The 23103-nt window shown below is 40.6% G+C and overlaps 1 long non-coding RNA gene across 1 annotated transcript; it reads left to right on the top strand.

Annotated features, from left to right (window-relative positions):
- Positions 1-1860: 1860 nt before the first annotated feature.
- On the top strand, positions 1861-21362 carry LOC112995842 (uncharacterized). The gene is made up of 5 exons (XR_003262264.2): positions 1861-1920; positions 4073-4276; positions 8896-9047; positions 18705-18960; positions 19963-21362. It is a non-coding gene; the product is annotated as an uncharacterized LOC112995842 (long non-coding RNA).
- Positions 21363-23103: the final 1741 nt, after the last annotated feature.

Below are 23103 nucleotides of genomic sequence, written 5' to 3'. Positions count from 1 at the left end.
CTTCCTCATCCCCTTCCCCCTCCACTGGCTGGGCCTTTGTCCTGTTAGAATTTATCTCATTTTTTCTGTATCTGTATCTATACCTTTGCTTGAGCCCCTTGTTAATAATCTCAGGTGTAGTAGTCCCACTTCATCATTGGCCTCTTTTCCTGCCTCTGCACAAAAAATAGTAATAAAGGTGTTGATACTACACTTATGCAGTGGCAACTTCCTCACATGTTGTCAAAATTAAACAGATTTGGCAGAGAGGAGCAGTAAATGACACAACCAAGTAGTAGCCAGCTGAAAGAGATCATGTGAAAGCTAACATTCAGTAAATAACAGGAGGCATTTGTTTTTTGTTTCAAGGATGAGTTTTTATTTTAGCCTAATTTTCCTAGGCAAAGGAGGCTTATAAAAATGTGTTACGTTTGTCTGTCTGACTGTTGGTCAGTTGTCCACAGTCCTGTGCTCATGCTGGCCGCAAACTTTTGAACCTATGAGCTAATGTCATCCAAATTTGCCAGGAAGGTAAAGATATCAAAAATAATAAGCTTCTACAGGTTTTGTGAGAATAGTTGGCCGGGTAGAGGAGGCAGAACATTAATGGCACCCATAGGGAAAAGCTGGTGTGGAGTGACATTGCTTAGATGTTGGTGAATTCAGAGGAAAGCATGATCTTGAGATACAAATCTGTAGGAAACCAGGTTTCATCATTTCTGCCACTCATAGAACTAGGCATTCAATTTGTCTTTCCTTGAGAGAAATACTGAAGTGTTTTTCTTTACTCCTGGTTTGTGTTCAAATTGTTATTTTTTGGCTTGTATTGCACTGTCAGTTATTACTATTTTAGATTTTGCTGATGGTGCTTATTGCATAGAAGACTTCTGATTATGTCCTCTAAGACATGGAGTCCGTCCTCTTAGTTATTTTCACTATCTATTTTTGTGTGTGTTGTTATGTCAGAGAACAAAATGGCTATGGTCCCAAGTGGGGATAAGATTTGCTAAATGATTAGGTATCATTGCAATTGGAAGGTAGGTATGCCTTGTGAGATTAAGATAACCAGCAATAAAATGCAATGGTTAACATTAAGGTTTGATGACAAGACTGAGGTTCTATACTGTAACCACAGTAAAGCTTTTGAAATTTTTTGGCAGTAGAACTGAAAGAGGAAGATAATGGTTAAATACGCTCAGATGGACTATGGGATAATGATCCCATTCTTTTTTCCTCTCAGTTGTGAAATAAACCTCTAACATCATCTCTCTTTCAAGACATTATTAGGAGATTAAAAGAAACTACTTTGTTCACTTAAAGTCTGTTTCCACTGAGAGCTACATCAAAGGAGATCAAGTAGATGCGTTCTCTTTGGAAAACCCAGATTAAAATTTCCTGACTGTCAGTGTCCTTCCAAATGGCAGAATGCGTAACAGAAGGAGACTTTTTCTGTTTTCTTATGAGTAAGTGAAGTAAGCTATGAATTTACGTCCTTCCTTTAATAAGGTCTGTAACAGTGTTTTGGAATAAGGTGGCAGTAACTATGTCAGAGTTATGGGGGTACATCTCTCTAGCTCTTCACTGGACAAACTTTCAGCCTGCATGATCTCCGATTTAGTAGAACCAATAACATTTAATATCTACATTTAATATCTACAACTTGTATAAGGTTGTGTGGCTTTAAAATGCTACAGCAATTATTTTCTTGTGCCTAAAGACATTGTTGGTAATTCTGCAATACTTTGCTCATGGAAATGATTCAGTAAGGGTAACGTGGTGACCCCTCCTGGCCACGAATTTGTTAATGAGATGGATGTCTCACTGTCTTTAACTCAGATATTTAATCTCTCTGATACAGTATTTCCATAGCCAAACTTCAGAAGCAACCTGAAGAGATGAAAATAGAGAAAGGAAGCAGGCAGAACATTAGTGGAAGAGGAGGTAAATAACATGCTCAAAGCTGATAAGAAAAATTAGATGGAATGGTTTTGCTATCTTTTGCAATTTTACTGATTTTGCTGAAAACTTATTTTGGAGAAAATTGTTCAGAGCATGTTAAAACATCCCATTGACAGTTGTCTCCTCCTGTGGCTTTTATGTACATTGAATCAAACTTAAAAACTCTCCTAATTCTCAGAGGGAAAAAAATGAGAGGCAAGTGGGAGAATGTTCCAGACATTAAAATATTCTCTTCCTTGGTTAGGATGCAAAATTAAAAGTTCAAAAATATTTGTGATTAAAAATCTTTAGAGAACACAGGCCAGGTGAAAGGTTTTTTTGCTTAAATTTAAAAACAAAATATTCTGAACACATAAATTGTAACTTTTTGTTTCCAAATAAAACCATACAACAGTTTGAAAACTTACTTCCAGTTTTTTGTGTGAAGAAATCTATCAAAAATAACTCTTTTCTACAAAGAGTTTCAGCAAATCAGTGTTTCCCACAGGGGAGGTGGGAGCCTTTAATTGAAAAATTCCTGACCTGCTCTACAGAGAACTCTTTGCTTTGATTGTAGTTATAAAGATCAGTCTCTGAAATGGGTAAGTTGTGCTCCCCTCTCCTCCTGTCATCTCAACTAGAATGGTTACTGCATATTCAGAGCTTCAAAAAGAGTGACATTTGTCAGTTTTAAGAAAATCTGGCCAAATTGATGGCATAATTTATTAAGATGTTATAAAAATTTCAGCAATAAGCTTTTGAAGAAAGCTTTAGCATATGGTCTCTCCCTTATGAGCTAAGTTGAATTTGTTTGTTATTGAAGATATGTTAAACTATTCAGTGACACAGTAACCAAAACTTATGGATTACTCAGTGTGCTCTGCAGTTCCAAATGTGTTTTCCTTTTAGCTAACCCTCTGCACTTTCAATATCAACAGATAATTACCAGTTCTCCTGTAATATATCTATTTGTTAATTATTTTGTGTTATCATGAGCCAACCCTCCACTGTCTTACTGTTGCTCAAAGGCAGAACAAAAAGACAGACTCCACTCCTTATTTTGCTTGAAAAAAAACATGAAATGACCTATAAAAGGAGAGGCACAGGGTTGAGCAATATAGTAATGGTTGCGGTCAAAGTGGAACCACTGAATGTTTCATTTTGTCAGTCTGCACTGGCTGAAATTTATCTGACTACGGAATGAAAATAAATGCTGCAGCAAAATACCATTTTTTCCCTTAAAATCTTTACTGGATGTTACTGGGATTTTATAGATAAGAATCATGGGGAACAATTTTCATCTCAGCTTTAGTAATCAAATCAAGCTGATATAAATGTTTACCAGCTATTGTGTGTATCTATTATAGGTATCGCTTGTTCAGAAGACTTGGCTCTACTCAGTTACTTTGAGAGAAGAATAAATTTATTTAAATCTGTATAACTGTTATGTTGATGTGCTTATTTGCTGATACTAGCTATAAATAAATATATATTTTGATATACTTATATATTTCTATTGATATATATTTCTATTGATATAACTGTGTCTGCCCAAGCAGGCTGTGCTAATTTAATTAAATCAATTCTGCTACCAAGGCAGCTAAATCAGGGGAAAAAGCAAATGCTACATAGAGAGAAAGGCAAACTATTTCTATCTCTATGCTACTTTGAAAACTGCTGGCTTTTTCAATCAACAGCAGATTTCTGTGAGCAAAATAGGCATCCTTATAAAAAACACAATACATAAAATGTTGTTTTACCAATAAGAATGCTCTTTGCTCTAGAGCGCTCTTTACTGGGGCAAGAGCTAGTTCAGAACTTGCTGGTCCTGTCTCTATCAGCCTTATATTTTTCTGCAGTGAAGAGATTAACTGAGTCCTATAATGTTAATATTTAAGGTTCTTGGGGGTCATTCCTTCAGAGTTTTGCATGAGGTTTTATCAGGACTAGCATTCTTCATTGAGGTGTACTTACAAGACAGGGGTGGTTTTCCCGTTGGGAACAAGGAATCCCTCACTTTCTTTTCATTCTGCCCTTGATAAAACACGATAGTGTCTAGCCTTTGTGGAGGCTACATTTTCACCTCCTGGGAGCTTCCAGACCTGTGAAAAAGCAAAAGTGCAACACTAATTGAATCTTCTTGTTTCCTTTCCAGTTCCACTATCGTGATCCTGTTTGGGCATCTGCACGCGAGTGTTTGTTTTCCCTTCTGCCAGGGGACTCCTGCATGTGCCTCCTTCCTTCCCCTCCCCGTGTGCTTCCTCTGCCCTCATCACAAAAATCACTTTTCGTTAGACATGGGAAAGCCATCAGCACCTTCCGTCGCTCAGAACACCGTTTGCTGGAGCAGCTCTCGGAGGTGAGTGACGTCTGTCTCCTTTCACAGGCTAGTTAGAAAGCAGGGGCTGGAATGAGCGATTTCCAGCTGAATGTTTTGTACTGTACAAAAATGCAGGAGCAGAGATGTCACATCGCTGTGTAGGTAGCGCATGTAAGAAGCAACTGTTGTCCCTATTTCTGGGGGGGCGGGCAGAGGGACACGTCTATATGCTGATGAGGGCATCCTCCCTAAATCCAGGGCATCCTCCCTAAAAGGACAGTGCTCACCTTGCACCAGCACTCAGCAAACCCCTCTGACACCCAGCGTGCTCTGAGGCCCTTTGCACCGGCACGGCAGAGGGAGTGGAGAGTGTCATTCATGTGTCCGTCAGGCGGATGAGGTGGGCCACAGCTAACTCGCAGCTCTTGGCCGCATCGAGCCTCTTGTTCCCAGGAAGACTGATGGGGTGATGAGAGCTGGAGAATTTTGACCAGAGTGATGTAGTCTTTAAATGCGATTATTAAATTAAACCTCTTCCTGCTTCCAGTGAAGTCCTGGGAGAAGGGTCACAAGTGGCCTTACACCAACAACAGTCTGCCCTGCAGTGTTTATCCTGTACTGAGTTAAGTGGCAATGGCTACTGCTGACTGCCACTCACTCAGATTCAAAGCAGTGGCTGCAAGGAGAAAGACTGTATCCTGCTACCAACTGAGGTGCCGGTCAGTGCCCATGGGAAGGTGTTTGAGGGGCAACCAGACCGAATACCCTGGGAGAGGAGCTTCCTCTGGTGCTCTGCAGTCCTGCTTAGGTTTGCCTGCAGAGAGACTTTCAGTGAAACAGCTGCAAAGAGGTGAAGAGTGTGCTGATCCCTTCATGTGGTATGACAGAGATTTAAGTCACAGAATTTTTTTTTTTCATTGAATAACTAGGAGAAGGTTGTTTAATTTTTACTGGAGCTTTTAAACCTGCTTAGAATTTCAAAACCATTTTTAGATCCAAGAAAAAAAAATCGAACAATGAAGGAAATTATTCAAATTAAAAAAAAAGAAAAGGAAAGACGAAGGAAGTGATATGTCATTTTAATATTAAAGTTAAAAGGCTTTGATGGTGAGGAGAACTTTGCAAAAGATAAAATGATGGGGGTGAAAATCTTTAAAGAAGGGAAAATGGAGTGCTATTTTTAAAATTCTTTTATTCTTTTTAGACTGTGGTACATTACAGTGTCTTACAGATGACAAAGCAGCTGCTTCCCCTGTGCTTGACTGAATGCTTTCTCCACACACCACTGGGTTAACGTTTTTTCTTTTTGTGTCACATTGATCTTCTCTTGTTCCTCTGCCTCTAACATACCATTAGGCTCCTCTGAGTGCCAACGGTGAGTGAGAGGATAAGGTTCTCGTGGGTAAACCACCATTAGGCTGTTTCTGACATGGTTTATAATATTATAGACTTTGTCTTCTCTTTGAAGATATTTTGAGAGGTGGAATTACCTTATTATTGTTTTAACTGTTTGTAGTGAAGGAGTTTCTAGGGAAGCTTTTCCCGATCTGGGCCTTGTTGCACAGATGTTATACAAATGGATATTAAATGCCAATGCCTGCCTCCAAGAGCCTGCCTTCTCACAGGTAAGACAAAGAAAAGGCAATAGAAAGAAAATGTTATTATTATCCACATTCTACAGCAGGGATCTAAGTCTCTGCAGAGCTGTGCAGAAAAATCTGAGCAAGCTCTGAATAGAAGAATATAGCCAGAGGAGAATAATGCTACATTTATCCTAAAATAGTCACCTTCCTACAAGCTCCAAGGCTAAGTGGCATATTAAAATGATAATCTATGTTCTCATACCTACGCTACCTGGGGTGTCTGTTCCTGATATGGTGCTTTACAAGGTACCCACAATGGCTAAAACCTGAAAATAGAAAGTTAATCAGTCTTATCAGCCAGCCTAGCGTCTCTCATTCATGCTGAAGATGTTGATTCCTGCCCCAGTTGCCCCAGAAAGCCAAGATTAGCATCTGCATGTGTATTTACATATTATGTAAATCTGTGTAAAAGATCTGCTTGCCAGTTTTCAAGGGTGCACCACTAAAGCTCGCACTGCTCAATATGCTTCAGAGCAACTTCTGTAAATGAGCACAAAACAGCTTCATTATTCCCCTTCAGATATTCCCTTAAAATAGCCACCTTTTTCTGTAATTTCTACCAGGACGTGACAACAATCAGGCTGCTGGCATCCTCACGCTGTCTGTCGTGATGATCGATACTGTCTGAGTGTTTCTTCACTGCCCGAAAGGGGCCGTTGTCTCTTCACTTAGACTGTGGGTGGTCAGGGCAGCATTTTGAATTTGTAGAGCACTTCACACACCAGAGACTTGGTAAATGTTGGCTTTCTAGGTCCTGAGCTAACACAAATAATAATATGTAATAATAATATGTAAAAAGAAATCTTTCTCCACCTCCCTCACTATGCCTGCATGCTCAGATACACCCTCCCTTTCTACCACCCACAAACACACTCATACAACTGGCCATATGTGGGAGCAGTTTGCAGCCATTGATATTATGGATGTCTGTCTTTAATAATTGAAAAGAATTAGCATAATGCTTGACTCGTTGAATTTCTGTTGAGAAACAGTAACCTCCAGTGGTCATTTAGAGTCCAGTCATGTTCTAACAGACTTCAGTGAGAGCAGTATTAGGTCCTTAATTTATACCTGGCTTTAAAACATTCCTTGAAGCCCTAAATTATACATTCATAACCAATTTCTCATACAACACATAGCTGCCAGAACTCCACTCCCTCAGAGGTTTATTTTGCAGTTATTTACCTTTGCCAAAGGCCTTGAGATCCAGAATTAAAAAATACCTGTGAAAATGGTAAGTATTACTAATTTTTAGTGAAAGCACTGTTGCTACAATTTTTTCAAAGGAATCAGCACAATTGATCTGTCTGGACACGGCTTAGGAATGTCATCTAAGTGCTAAGTGGATAAATCTTTTCTCTTCTTAATATAGGAGATATCCTCTAATTAGATGAAAAGCTGAGGAATATTTTCTTACTATTATAAATTAATTCTTTCAAGAGGTTAGAGTCTGTCTTCAGGTAGAATAGAGAGTTATTCTACTTTAACCAGTCAGAAAATTATAGAAAATGGGGATGGAAGGGACCTCAAGAGGATTCCCAATCCCTAGCTCCTGCAAGGCAAGATCAGCTCTAATTAAACCACTTCACCCCTCAGGTTCCTTCAGTCCTGCAGTTGCACAATACAGAGGGAAAGGGGAGGTTAATAAAGTTTTATGTCTCTTTATGGTTTCTATTTATATTAATGATTCCAACTGGATCTAGTCTCATACTGGAACTGCTGTATATTGCTGATACTGGAATGACTGCAGAGAGCAGAATGATTTTTATTTTCCTTTAGGGGACTGACAATTACTGGCTGAGAGCTCAGAGGCTAAATCCTCAGAGTGCTACCTGGGGTTACAACATATCCTTCTGGACGAGAACAGTACAGCTAGCCTTTTTGTGTGTGAGTTTGTGAGGAGGTTGAGGGTATGCCACTGACTGTGATTTGGGGGATCACAAGACCTCCCCTGGAGGTTTTTCATTTTTATTGTCTGCTGGGTGAGGTAAATTATTACCTCCATTTGATTTCTGAGTTCTGTGTGAGCTTGTTTATTTGTATTTATACTCCTGGGTGGTTATTGTCAACGTAATTACTGCAGACTGCTCAGAGCTTTGAGTGAGCCCAATCTGTCAAATTGAGAATCAAATATAATAAGCCCTCCTTTTGTCCCTAGGTAATTTTTTGAGAGGAATACACCACCGACAGTGTTTGGAGCTGGGAGAAATGTCAGTCTGGATGTTGCGGAGTTTGATTTAGAGCTAAAGCAGCTGTGATGCATCAAGAAGAGAAGGGGAAAAAGTCTTGATGCTCTTTAGGGCCAATATACCACTGAAGGACGGAGACAGCAAAGGAGTATCCTAGTGCTTACGCTTCCCTTTTGGCATCAGCCCTCTGTTGCGACAGGGATAAGGAGAGGGCTTGAGACCAGAGCTGTCAGGGCAATGCCCTCAGGAGCAACCTCAGCTACCCCATGCCTTAACCTCCAAACGTGCATATGCAGAGCTGGCTGGCAATGGCTGGGTAGGTATGGGGGTGTCGAGGTGCCCACTCTGCCTGTGCCTGTGCTGAAGAGATGACTTGGACTGGGTGCATATGCAAGACCATGTACCTAAATGAGGTGTTGCTTAGACAAAGTGGGGAAAGAAAGCATTAACAAAATGAAATAAAAAAGTAGATAGCAGATGAAAGTTAAAAATAGGAGACAAGCCAAGATTAATATGGGAAAATGCATAGTGAAGAGAGGAAAGAGTTAAAACATGAGGAATAAAAAAGACCATAGGCAACAATTAGACCATGAAAGAAGACCGTAGCCAACACAGCCAACAATAGTTACTCAGGGAGAAAGCAGAGCTGAAACAGATGAACCCTGTGAGTGCTGGACTCTGAGTACTGCTTTCTTTCAATTACTGATTAGTTCTTACCTTTCTTTCTTCTGATGAGGACTGAAAAACCCAGTGGGGATTTACCAACTGTTGCCTTTGATTTTTGTTGTTTTTCTTTCTCTTTTTTTTCTCTCTGACATTGTGATAGTTACCATCTTTGGCTCTCCCTGAATGGATCATTTGCAAGAAAATTACAGTATGTGTCTGTCTGAAGTACCAGCTAATTGAACACTCAGAAGACAATCAGTGATGCACTCCTGGAAGTCAGGCTATGGACCAAAGAAACCAAAAGATTTATTGGTGAGATTCACTGGGTGGATGAGGGAATATTCCAAATTAGAGATTAATATCAACAAGAGGTGATGCACAGGGCAATGATACTGCCTTTTAAAAGTATATGTTTAGTTCTCATTTGCTTTTAAAGCATAAAACATCCCCAACAGGAAATTTAGGTTTCACTTCTGCAGATGCGGTAAAGATGTGAGCAGATCAGTGCACCAGGCAAAGTCACGCATGCTTCGGTGGGCCTTCACATAGATGGCCTATATGCATAATGTCAGGCCAATAGAGATTAGCATTAAATATTTTTAATGTAATATGTAATGTAATATTAATGTAATAAAGTCTCAGTCAGGTCTGTACTGGAGTTCCATTGCTACTAGATGTGGTATGAACACAGGAAATAAGTTGGACCATACCTTCACATAGGTGGTCTGTCCTTAAATTATATACGTGTTGGAAACAGGCCATTGTGGAAATAGTAATGCATTACAAATGTACGCAAGCATTATACACCCTGGTTGCAAATGGGAGGAAGGCTCTGAGAGTCTTCCTTTTTATACTGTAAGGTAAATAATATCAGTCTTCCTCAAGACTGTTTCAGAAATGTGCTGAATATACTCCTGTTACTCCTGAATATATTGCTGTTCTGAGAAGACTCCCTGACAGTGTCCATGGAACCTGATAAAATTTGTACTGGTTGGGAAGCTCAGGTGAAAATCTCTTTGGACACCCGTAAGAGTCCCATAGGTTTATCATGGCTCTCACTTTAGGCAAGATTTGTGCCTTTTCAATCTTTGTTTCATCTGTCTGCTCTCTGCACTGTTCAGTGGTAACATAAATAACATTAAAACAATGCACTGACTCTCTTTTATCCCTGTTTCTGGTTAGCGAAATTATTAATACACACTTAGTGTAAGACAAATTTCAGCTAACTTTCTCAATCTGCAGTGCATACATTTATATCTTATCTAGCTATTTAGGGCTTCCTTTACAGTTAGTGTGGGAAACAACCCTAAGGAATGATGCACATCATGAATTTTAGGTATGTTCCTTACAATGAAATGAATTATACCCTAAAAATGCTCATCTTTCTCTCGCTAGCTCCAATGCAGATGTCTTAATTTGGAGAGATGAATCTCACCGTCTGTGTTCAACTTGTGTAGTTTCTGCGTGTACTTGGGTCTTAGGCTGATGTTTGGGCTGAGGTAGCTGAGGGCACTGTTCTCCTCCAGCCGGAGGCGTTGCAGAGAGCTATCTCCCTTCATGAGCATCTGCCCAACACTAGAGTGGCCAGCAATGCAACTGCTGTTTCATAAGGGTAGTTGCAGTTACGTTTTGTGGAGAGGTCTAATTCTGCTTGTGCTGCGTTAAAGGCCTATCAGACTGAATCTTTCCAAAAATGTCTTGATTCTAGTTTCCCTCATTGAAAAAAGATGTTTGAGCAGCCCAGTTACTACAGAGCAGGACCAGGAGCAGAAGGTAAGGCACCAAGAGGACAAAAGTTAGTCAGGAAGGTGCCTCATGAATATAAATGTGTTGAGGGTTAAGCAACAGCTGAGTGAGGATTTTTTTTTGAATTATGGTTTTGGTTAGTCCTGCCTCAGCCCCATGTTAGTGGCCCAAGTCCTTTACTGAATGTAGCTTTTAGTAATATTTACAACACACGGATTTATTCTGGAGGAATCTAATCACAGTACTTCTTTTGTAAATGTAGTTATAGCAGAAACAAACAGTGTGTGAATTATATGTCTCAGTAGGACTGATTGCACCCTTAGGAGCTATCAGTAGCACCCAGAGAACAATTATATTTTCCTACTCCCAATAATGAAGTACTGTTTAGAAACAGAAGATCATTATGTAAAACTTTGAGAAATGATACAATTATATTACATTACACATACTTTTGTCATAGGCTTACTTATTACATAAAATTTAAATGTCTTTCGAGAGGGAATTCTGTAGTGCTGGTTTCTTCTCTTGTGCTGTAAGGCACTTTACCTTTCTGTTCAACAGCAGAGAGAGCTATTTAGGGCTGGAAATATCATATATTCTTAACTTTCAAAATATTTGCCTATATCAAGAAATAGTTTCAGAAAAAAAGCAGACGTTATATTAATTACCAGTTAATTTGATACTAAATAACCTGTTCATTTGCAAGGACCTATTTTATGTTTTAGGTTACCATGTAATTAGAACAAAAAGTAATTCAAATAAATGAATACAGGCATCATACTTCTAAGGTTTTCCATCCTGTATAGTCAGTCAGTCTGATTCCTGGGTAGTTGTTTCCAGATTTAGGCCTAAGCCCTAAGATTTTTTTCTTTCTTTTGCATAATAGCAGACCTCTGTTTTGCTTGCTAATTTCAACTGATGCAGGACAAAAACTATGTGATGGAAAGAAAAATAAGTTGTGTCAATCTAGCTTGTGCAGTGTTCAGTGCAAAAGGTGTCCCAAGACAGCATTCTGGTGAGCGACTATCAAAATGTGGGAGTGGGCCAGATGCCATCACACCGCTGCATGGAGGCATAACTTGGCAGCAGGTAGCGCTGGTAACATCTGAGATAGATCTGCCCTTACTTACACAATCTGTCCAGCAATTGAGGTTTATCTATAGAAAGTGAGAGTCAGAGAGATAAGCCAGTAGATAATGCTAACATGGCACTTCTGAAAAACTCAATGACACTCCTAAATCTTAAGGATTTTTACCTGAGGATAGAACTACAGGAAACAGATGAATTAGTTTTTGAGCAATCTGATGTTATCTGTTTGCATCTCATTGCTTTTACTGATACTTCTCAGCTAAACAAGCTTTTTCTTGAAGGGGAGAAGTTAGGCACATTTCATTTCAGCCCTTTTATACTTTAAAGGCCTTTTATTTAACTAGGAAGCTGCCACAGTGTGTGAAGTGGTCAGTGCTGACTCTCAAAGAAGCCCCCAGAACCCTGTAGAAAATACAGGGTTATTTGTATATAAATCTGTTGGAGAGTCTCTGCCCCATGGAACGACAAGCTGTGGTCAGTTTTTCTGCAAAGGACCTTATTATAAGTGCATAAATAGTCTGTTATTTAAAGGGAATTGCTTTCCACACTATTTTTGTCTCAAGTGATCCAGGATGGTTTTGGTAAGCGTGCGTTGCATCATGCACCCACCAACATTAGTGGCTTGAACTGGGGTTGAGTTTTTCTCCCACTGCCTCCTAGCAGCTCCATACCCCCAGATCCAACAGGTAGTGAGGCTGAGATGGCGTTCCTGGCTAGGACACACACAAATGCACCTATACAACACACATGTACATGTACACACAGCTGGCCACCCAGACCAACACGCACAGACATACACAGCACTCACACAAATACAAGCAGCACCAGAGGCCTCACCCTGTTCCCCTTTTTGGCTGATCAGGAGAAAGGTCCATTAGTTGGACGTACATACATACATATGTACAATGTGGATCCCTCCGGTAGCTGGGCTTAGACAGTCAGTCCACCCAGTAGGTGGTCCTGGGATCCCCAGTCTCCCCAGCTGCTGCCACCTGGACATATGAGCCCTCAAGGCTGTAGCCCCACTCGTGCTGCTGGTACAGACCCACTTGTGCGCACACACACGTGCATGCACTCACGCACTCACATACTCGCACACACAAGCAGGTCTCAGCTGACCCGAGCAGTTGTCCAGGACCCCCTGCTCCTGCCAGTAGCCAGCTCCCCTATGGTGTCAGCCCTAGGGGTGCACACACACATCTGGCTCCCAGGCCACTTAACCTACTTGCTGATTAGTCCTGCTTGCTACTTGCTAGCAGTCACAAACTCGCTCACCTGCTCTCTGAGTAGGTATTTTGCATTCCCCTGCCTGCCACAGTGCCTCTGTGTTTTTCCATGCTTGTGGAGATGAGCCCTGGATGGGGTGATTGCTCTCCCATGATGGCCTGGCAGTAGCTGGGACAGGTATTATTTGGGTTTCACATTACGACTTTCTTTTCAATATTTTTCTTTTTTGTAACAGAAGCTATCAAAAGTTAAAAAAAGAGGTAAATTTTTCTATTTGAATTTTACTGAGGCAGGCTGTTTTTAATTACAGAGTTATGAGGCTTGGAAGTTTGCTGGTTTGCTTTCTTTATGTCGATGTTGCACATGAGGATATAAAAGGATCCCCTTCCTTTGAGATACTTGGGAATGACATGGAGCTGAATGGTAGGAGCAGGCTTGTGAGCAGCAAATGAAGATGTGATGGGCGCTGAGGCGTTGACTGCCAACCCTTGCCCCCTTCATCTTTCCTTCAGCAATCTCCACCCTGGTGTTCATCCCTTATGAACGACTTCCCCTCCCCCCCCCCCCCCCCCCCCCCCCCCCCCGTGGCAGTTTCCAGCTTGCTGGGTTAGCTGGTATTGGTTTGCCTTCTCACACTGTATTTGTTCAGGACCTGAGTGATGCATAAGCCATCCTGGCTATGTCATCTGTCCAGGTTTGTGTGCCTGCTGTGTGGAAGTGAGCCATGGGGTGCCAGGTGGGTGTGTGCTAGGAAGGTCTCAGGATGGCCAGGTCTCCTCCTGTGTATGCTGGGAAGGTTTTGCTGTCCCAGCTAGAGCGAGTCCGTTCTCCTGCCGAGCTGTTGAATGCTCAGGAGGGATCAGATCTCCTCCTGCTCTGGGGGAAAGAGCTGCCTGGGATGTGGAAACTCACTCCACTGAAATATCCAAACTTTTCCATGTGAAAACAGCCCAGATCTAGAGGATTATGAAGATTTTTAGTGCCAGCAGCCAAAAAAGTTCTTAAACTTAAAAACTTTCTGTGTAGGCTCCCTAGCACCAGTACTAACTCCCTTTGGTACTGGAGAGCACTTTGAGCTCAGAGCTAGCTAGCAAGAGCCTTTGCTGCACAATGCCTTGTGTGTACTTCCAGTATGTTTTCCTTTAAACACACTTCGTTTACTGAGCAGATAAAACCCTCATAGTAGAGGATAAGGAAGGCAAGTAATAGCCATGTATGTGAAGCTGCATCCCATGATAGGAGTAGCTGCTACTTTACCTTGAGGAGAAACAGCTCGCTTAGTCGTCTTGCCTGTAAGTCCGTGGCAATTTGTTTGTGCTAGGACCCATTTTCCAATGCTTTCTCACTAGCACTGTTAATAAATAAGAGCTTTGAAAAAGAGTTAAAATTTTAAATAGGTGGAAGCCCCCCCCCCCCCCCCCCACTGGTCATGAAAATAGCACTGCTGCATTTTGATGGTGTTTCTCATTTATTTGAATACATTTTCATGAATATAATGCCTTATGCCCTCCTAGATTCTGTCCAAGCTAATAAACTGTTGAAAGCACTGAATTGCAGAAGCCTGTCATTAGCATCTAGCACGGGCTGCATTTTGATGTGGCAGTCATACTGAATTAAACTCTACCATGCAGAAATAGAATGCAATAGGTCAGTGACTGCCCTCCTCTTAGTCATCCCAGGTGGTGATATTGTATGAAATTCAGTATTGCAGAGCTGCTGGGAGGTGAAAATCATACAACCTCCCCATCCAATAGCTTCTGTTGAACCCCATTTGCCATTTAGGTTATGGAAGAAAACTAGCTGTAAAACTTACCAGAAATTATGTATGCTAAAAAGACAGGTTAGGTTTTGTCTTTTTTCTTTTTTTAAGGGGTATGAACAGTTAGCAACTGATGTGGACAGCCAGCTTTTTATAAGCTTTTTAAGCTTTGAACATTTTGTTTGTCTCAGGCAGAGCTGCTGAATGTTCCCTATTTTTTTTAATCAGGCCCTTTCTGAGATGCCTAGATAAAGAGATGAGAGCTTAATATACACCCTTCTTTCTTAAATTTTGGCTCTCCCTGTCCACATCTTTGTTCCCACATTTCCAAGGGCCAACATGTATTAGAAAATCCTCAGGTCCAGCACTGATGGCGAATAAGTGACACTTAGAACAGTTCTAAATTCTGAATAACACTAAAATACAGGAAGTGTTCAGTTATTAAATGAATCTTGTTCTCCTGTATGCCTTCTAATAAGTATAAGATTGCTTTTTTTTTCTTTCATGACATCTGATAAAATCTCTGTGTAGTTCCAGCTTCTCACTTATTTCTGGAAAGCTGCACTGCATTTCGAAATTGCCAGCTCTTTATGAGAAACAATAGTTTTCAAATTATGCAGTGGCTGGGTTTTCAGTCAAGGCTTTTGCTCGTGGAAACAAGTGACTACAGTTCCCTTATTTAAAAAAAAAAAAGCACAAACAGTTATTAGTCTTAGTGTTTGCAGTGAAAAACTCAAAGGCATGACTCAGCTTTGCTCTGAAGGCAAATTAGAAGGTAAATAAAAATAATGCAGTGTTTATTATTTTTAAAACCCAAATTCTAAAACAACTTTAAATAATCTTTTGACCTATCTTACAGTTTTTGAGCATTCATAATTGGAAAAGGTGGTGTTGATAGGACACTGGTACATGTGGCTGCTCAGTGGATTGTAGTCTTCATTTTAATCCTCTCATCAAACTATCCCTCCTAAGGAAACATATTGTTTCTGCAGTAATTCTGTTGTTTCATTTCATATTGCTGATGCTTCAGCTTCAAGAAGGTGGACAAATTGGAAAGAATCCCAGGGCAAAGAGTGGGGATGCCTGCTGATGTAGATAACAGTCTCTGAGGAAAGACTGAGAAAACTTGGTTAGAAATGAAAGAGAAGTCCCCAAGGAATCTCCATAATCAAAAGTAAGTTTGACAAACATCTTTCAGGAATGACATAGAGATAGTGCATCATTTCAGTAGGGTATGGACTGAATGACCACTTAAAATCTTTTTCAGTTCTATCTTTCTATATTTGCTGTTCTTGGACTTTGTGAATGTGTTGTGAGTGACCTTCTGAATCTGTTTTTTCCTTCTCTGAAGAATGCTATTAAATCACAGACAGCAATAACATTGAAATATATAATGTCTGTATGCTCACTTTTATCTACCAGTCTCATAAACTCTTAGAAAAGTAAAACTGGATTTGCTAATGATCTGTTTTCCATAAAGCCACCTTGATGGGCATTACTTCTACTTCCAGCCTTAGGCTGTTTAATTCATTCCTAAATAATCCCATTTTTTGGCTGAGTATCACACTATCGTGGTCTTTCTGGTCACCCTTTGGAATACTGGTGTACAATTAGCAATTTTCCAGTCTCATGGGAAATCCTCCCATGATCCAAATTGTATAAAATTCGCAGCCGCAGATTAGCTTCATTGCTGATTGTCTAGCAGTTCTTTGCTGGCAACAATCCTGGTCTAAGCAATGCCTAATGAAATCTGTAGAAATCCTGAGGGTAACTGCAGAAGAACAATATTTTGTATCTGGAAGTTTAGGCCATATGTATTCACACATATGGACTGTCATGTTCAGAAGTACCTTTAACTCTGTGATAACTTAGGAACTTAAAAAGATCAGTGAATTGCATGCTAATTTACCAGGCCAATAGAAAAGGTAGTTAAAATGTTTGTGTTTCTTACGGCATCTGTTTTCCAACAAAAGTTAAAGCTGATTCAAAAAACACCAAGTGAAAAGATTTCTGTTTTGTGTCATAAAATGGTGGTCTTAAAATTTAGGTGTAGAAATACCAGAGAAATAATTTTCATTTTCCATATCAGTGGAAGTAGTAGTAGAATAGAGATCAGTTACAACAATTGTTTTGATTAAAATGTTATTTACCTTGCTGCTCTTTCATCCACCATCAGTCTTAATTGGATTAAAAATAATATTCAGTGGCAAGTGTTCATTATTAAAGTGATTTTACAAGTATGTTTAGTGAGATGAGCAATCTTTGTGTACCAAGCATCCTTTGACAATAAAAACGATATGAGAATGCACATAGTTTTTAATTATTTTCCTCCTAGTGAGCTGGTATTAGAAGGGAATTTCTTCTACCCTGTGTGAAGACTATGAGAAATCTATTTCTCAAGAGGAATCATCACAGTACTGCAACAAAGGAGCCGTATGACAGAAGGAAACTTTCCGTATAGACCTATTGACAACCTGCAGATCTTCAAGTCAGTTTTTCCTCTCTGAGTGGCTGAAATTGGTATCTTTTTATAGCCATATTGATGCATTTTTATAGGTGGGTTTATTTTATGCACTCTGAAAACCCACAAGCATCCAGGGAACATGAACTTTGCTTGCTCAGCTCTTGTGAAAAAATATGGAGAAACTGACCTTCTAGTCCTGTGGGTTTTTTGTAGCTAAACCGATAGTGCAACAGTGAATATATGAAATAAGATTAGAAAATAAGCTGTGCAAAACTTCTAGGAAGTTAATAACAGAAATAGGCATCATTATTTGAAGTTTTTCATCTTTGTATACTTTTCTTCTTTGTTTTAAATGGTGAAAGACCTAAACAGTGAAAGATCTAAAACTAACTAGTCAGAAGAGCAGACACCTGTCCGCAGCTGATGTGTAAAAGAAGAATGGTGGCAAATACTGGATTTAGACATCACAAAGATAGCATCTCCTTCTGCTCCCAGCAGGAATTTTGTGATTGATCTCAGGGCTATTAGGATCAAAAGCAAAGACAAAAAGCATGTAAAAGTGGATGAAAGCGAAGAGGTAAAAGAGCTGCACTGGCAATATGCTGACTGCCCTGATATAGGGGGATGACACTCCTTAGAATTAGACCTCGTGTTGAAAAATGCAGCACATCTGCTCAAAATGTATAAATTATTTCCAAAATGATTGATATGCATAGGTGTTCTATCTGCTTCATGTATGTATAAATAACTAGGTTATAGATATATGTGTGTATATATATGTGGCTATAGTTTGTTTAGTATCCTGTTTCAAATTCAGTTGCAAATCGGTTTATTTATAGCAAATAAAAAAGAAAATTTGAATTATTTTGCAATGAAATATATCAGGCCAGACCTAATCTAGCAAAATTTGTCCTAGGTTCAATGTGAAACAAGAAGTTCCATTATGAAATGTTTTTTAATTTATCTTTTGGTTGCACATAAGCACATCATTAACATTATTCAGCATTAGGAGAGCAATAGTACCAACAATAAAAGATAATGCAATAGGATTTTTATTTAAATTTAGATTTGATTAATGGCCTTGTAAAATTTTACCAGAGGGGAATAGAAATTAGGTGGAAAAAAATGCAGATAAAAAACCTTTGTCAGCTCCACATCCTCAGAAAACACTGAAAGAGGTTTAAGTGAAAGGATTTTGAATAAGTGACTTTGTCTGGCTCCGATGCTCCCTAATGCTGAAGGAAACCTGTATCCAGAGTTTTTTTATCTTGGATCTTAGGGGAACCCATGTGATAGGGATCTGAAAGATGTGGCAGTCCTTACCAGGGAAGAATAAGGGAATAGTTGATCTACGGAGCCGGTTTCCTTTCATATGTCCATCTCATATAACTTGAGCCACCTAGTCATCTAGTGCCTGCTTCAGTATTTCTCAGGCTCTCTCTCTAGTTGATGTAAAGAGAGATGGACAGTGATTCACTCCATTTACTTTAGAAACTTACTTTAGGATGGGATGAATCTTAGGCCAGAAGAAACCCAACTATTCCCCTGAAAGAGGGAGCTTAGACAACTACCTTAGACTCATTGTCTAATTTTCAGCTGGCTAAAGTTAGTGTTTCTGAATATAATCTAATGTTATTGACTCTGGTGTTAGTTTATGCCTTGCAGTCGTGTTTTCTTATTGCAGCACAGCTTTACCATCGTGTCACTGCCTGAATCCCTCGTCTGTGCCTCTGCATGTGAAAAAGGAAGAAGCCCTCACGACCCTAGGACCCAGAGATGCCAGATGCCATGCTTGCCTTGAAGCTGTTGCCATGGGATTTGTTGTCTGTACTCACTACTTTCTCTAAATGAACCTGGGCCTAGTATTTTTTGCAGGATTCTGGTAGTTCCCCTTTCTTTCATCTCCACAGGAGGAAAAAATACTGCTTTGAAATTTGGGGGTAAGGCGTATGACTGTAGCATGATTTAATGAATGGTCTAGTTTGGGAAACAGGGCCAGAGTGGCAGCCTTGCAGCAGAGCAATGAGGCCACTTGCAAGGCTGGATACTTTAGCCCTGAGTAGAGAACAATGCTAACAGCAGTGGGTGCCTTCACTGGTTTGGAGCTGGTTTGGGTATCTCCATATGGTGTGACATTGTGTTGTATAGACATATTTGACAAGTTAATGTGCCCAGTGAGTGCTCTGAATGAAGAAAGTTTGGATAATTTTCGATAAGGGCATTTTTTAGAAGACTTAGGGAGCTTGTGATATAGAAACAAAATTAGCTTGAACTAACATCTAAAAAAAAAATTACATCTAAAGAAGCACAGCATGTGCTTGGAAAGGGATGTTCAAACTGTATTACTTTTTCAGGCACCTTGAAATGATTATTTTTGAAAATATTCTGGGAGGATCTTCTGACATGCAACAGATGATTAGCAATTCCTATTGCATGGACTCCAGTAAAAGTTCTGAAAAAATATTCTGGGTTGATTAAAAATATGCAATTTCTTTGGAATTCCACTTTTTCCTGAGCGGCAAGAGAGATGACAATGGTGTTGAAATGAATGGACCCAAATTACTGAGCCCAAAAGTAGTTTCCTTCCCCTCGTTAGGTAAAGGAGAGCTCTCTGCAGTTTGATCACAGTCCCATGGAGAGTACATGTGAAGTCTGAAACTACTGAAGATGTTTGCTACTACCAGTGTTAGGAACCATGCCTGGGCACCAGATTTAGGAGGATGGTTTCCCAAAACTCCCACTATGGTTGGTGGCCAAATAAGCACACCCTAAACATGTAAAGAGCTGGAGCCTAATGCTCTGAATCACTGTCTGGAAACACCTGTAGAAGTGATTTAGCCTAAGCCTTACCTAAGCTAACCTTTTACCTCAGTGGGAAGCTCAAAGTTAGGATCTGTGCATGTTTCCCTTCTCCCCTTTATGTCAACATGTTTTTCCCATAGGTGGACTGCCTTCAAGATCTGCTGCTAATGCCCATAGCCTTGCCATTCTTAATGCAGGTAAAAAAATCATTTTCTAAGCCTAAGTCACCAGGAAAAGTGCAAGACATGCTGATGAGAGAAAGAGCCCACCACCCACTTCTGATGCAAAGGGACATGTAGGAACCCAGGTCTTGGTTGTTCTTCACAGCAGCTTAGTAAGAGTCCAGCTAGGAAGTAATCAAGCAGAACTGCAACACATGGTATTTTAGGCAGGATGAGAACACACAGAATATATTTCACCCATCAAATGCAGCTTCCTTCTGTGAGGAAATGCATAAGTTTCCTGTATTGCATGGTGGAAGGAAAGCTTCAAGGTAACCTGACCTAAGCTATTAATATCTAATCAGGTTCCTCTGGCTCTTTCAGTGTCTTTGCCTACTTTGTATTCATTTAGTGAAGGCAGCTGGTATAATGTGTGTATGTTTCTATCTACCCTGTCTTGGAAAACAGACTGTGCTGTAATGTGAGGGCCAAGGCAAGCTGCGCCCATGCTGAGCTATCTGTCATGTAACTGAAGAATGGTTTGTTTAATTGACTGAGATTGTCTTTAGCAACCCATTCAGAAGGATTGAGAAATTATTTTTTTAGTTGACATATTTGCTTCCCCCAGTGAGGACTTCAGTTTGTTATCATTAGCAGCAACTTTCTATCTGATTTTGTCAGAATTCTGCTTGATTCTTTCAGAACAGCCAAAGCTGACAGCTGTTTTAAGCAGGAGGAAAACTGACTTCATTAGTTCTGTGCTGTCAGCACTGGAAACTGTGTGTTTAAAGTTATATGCATACATATATATATATAATATACATATATTTCATTTTACAGCATAAAATAATAAGGCAGGAACCGTTCATTTAATATATCAAAGTGCTGTGCACAACTATTGTTCTGTATCATAAAAGCAATATAAGGTAAATCACTTATACATTTACTTGTGTACGACTTAAAATATCTAAAGCTGGAATCAAATATACTTCAGTTTCAAACTAATTGAAAGTTATCATTTAAAACTGCCGAACCTGTGTTTTGGTGCTGTAGTAAATCAGACTTTCAAGGTCTTGTGATTTTGACCAGCACAGAGCGTGCAGTCTTTCAGAACGTTTAAGCAGAAAGAAAAGCAAAATTATTAATAAATGTTCTGTAATAACATTCTGTTATCCTTCACAGCCCTGTTATCCTTCCCTCACACTTTGATGCTCCCTGGACTTCATAAGATGCTTCCGGATTCCAGGTTTAGGTCCTGCCCCTCTTTGCAAACAAATATTTTCCTAGCGTGTGTCCCGATCCAGTATCGGGGGGGTTTCGTTACGATCCCAAGGACGAGATTAAGATGCTAAATCTGGTCAAATATTGTACAACCTTTTAACTTTATTTTCCACGAAGTGGGGAGAAAAGGTGGGGAAGGCGAAGGGGAGGAGAGAGAGAGGGAGAGGGAGAGAGAGAGAGATATCACCACCCGTGGATCCAGCGGCGTCCCGTTCGTCCTCTTCACCCTGGGTGTAAATTTTAGCGATGCGCGTGCGGTAATTACAACTTGAGCAGGGTCCGACCCTAGGTTCCCGCTGAAAAGTTTGGAGCCAAATCAAGGCAAATTAAATAAATAAATTGTAATGACACGCGTGCAGTAGTTACAGCTCGAGTTGGGTGCCTCCGACGAGGGACCCCGAACAAAGAAATCCCTGGGCAATTATAGCTTTTTCAAATTAAGTTTCCCACCCCTCACGTGGTAGTTCAGACCAATAGTAATTTTTAGGTCTGGGGTCTCCTGCTCCTTATTGGGTCTCATCACTGTCCCTAGGTAGGCCGTTTACTGTTGCCGTTTCTGCTGACAGGTGTGTCTCCATTCTTGGGTCCAGCCATTAGCTCTCAAGGTCCTGACAAAGAGGTGGTAACTCCAGCAATTAGCACTGTTTCAGCAGTGCACAGGAATGCAAATTGCTGGTAACTCCCTTATCATTCCCGCCTGCAGCAGCTCTGGGGCCCTTTCTCACTGAACTAGGGAGTGCGGCCTAAGGCTTCAGCAAATTTAGCTACTCATGCTAAGCAAGTTTTATAGAAGTTGTGCTAAAAACGGACAATAATTTACAGTCCAGGTCACAAAGTCTCTGCCTGATCGTGATCTGGTTCAGCGCAGGCTCGGTGTGTCCTGGGTGGTCGCAGGGAGACCATTTCGGGGATCGCAGCAGCTTAGTCCTGTTTCCACTGGGGACAGATGGCTTGTTCGGGGTTATGGTTTGCTTGCACCTTATGTACCAAGAAATGTTTAAGGCAAAAGTTCACTCATTTGTCCGCCACAGCGTGGACCAAACCGTCAGTTCCTTTCCCACTTGCAAAGTAAGCTGAGCTCCCCGTATGCTGCCCAGCGAGCCATGCAGAGGAGACACCTCCCCGTGAGCTGGGGGATGCTGCTCTGGCCACACCACCCTCACGCATGGCTCTTCCAGAAGCTGCTCTGTGTTATGTCTTCTCCGCCCCAAAGTGTGAGTGGTGCTTTATGACCACACATCTGATTTATTATTCAGCCCACTCATTACATTTTTCTCTGCCAGTGACATAGGGTTCGTTCCCAGCACCAGACACCATCCCTTTCCAGCTTTTGTTCGTGTCCTGCTACCAAATCAGCTTTCAAGCCCATAGCAACAGGTTGAATCAGTGCTTGCACTGGCCATGCTGCTAGGATGCCAAACACGATTAATTCGTACTAAGCCTTTGACTCTTTTAGCGGGCTTGTTTGGAGTGGCTCATTTTGAGCTTTGATTTTTAAACAGGTTCATTATGTTTTGACAATGCATAATTGCCCAAAATATCCCCCTTAACTTTACCTTGATCAAAAATGTCTGACATATGAGGAATGACATTTGCATTATTTATACAGCATTAGTCACTTATGCTTCTGCCTATGGATTGGATGGACCAGGCACTGGAGACAGTTGCTATGTAAGGCACAAAGGTCAGACCAGAGGGCGAAGGCCTCCACTGAGGCACTTGTGTTAAAATATTTCAGCCTGACTTGATCAGGCATGTGCTGTGCTCTGCTCCACTGGCTGACTTTCAAAGCTGTTGGACAAGGTGCCTGCGTAATGCCGTGTTTCTGTGCCAATTCTT

The sequence above is a fragment of the Dromaius novaehollandiae genome, chromosome 3 (genome assembly GCF_036370855.1).
Source record: "Dromaius novaehollandiae isolate bDroNov1 chromosome 3, bDroNov1.hap1, whole genome shotgun sequence".
NCBI lineage: Eukaryota > Metazoa > Chordata > Aves > Casuariiformes > Dromaiidae > Dromaius > Dromaius novaehollandiae.
Note: the sequence above shows the minus strand (reverse complement) of the source record. Positions and strands in the feature narration are given on the sequence as shown.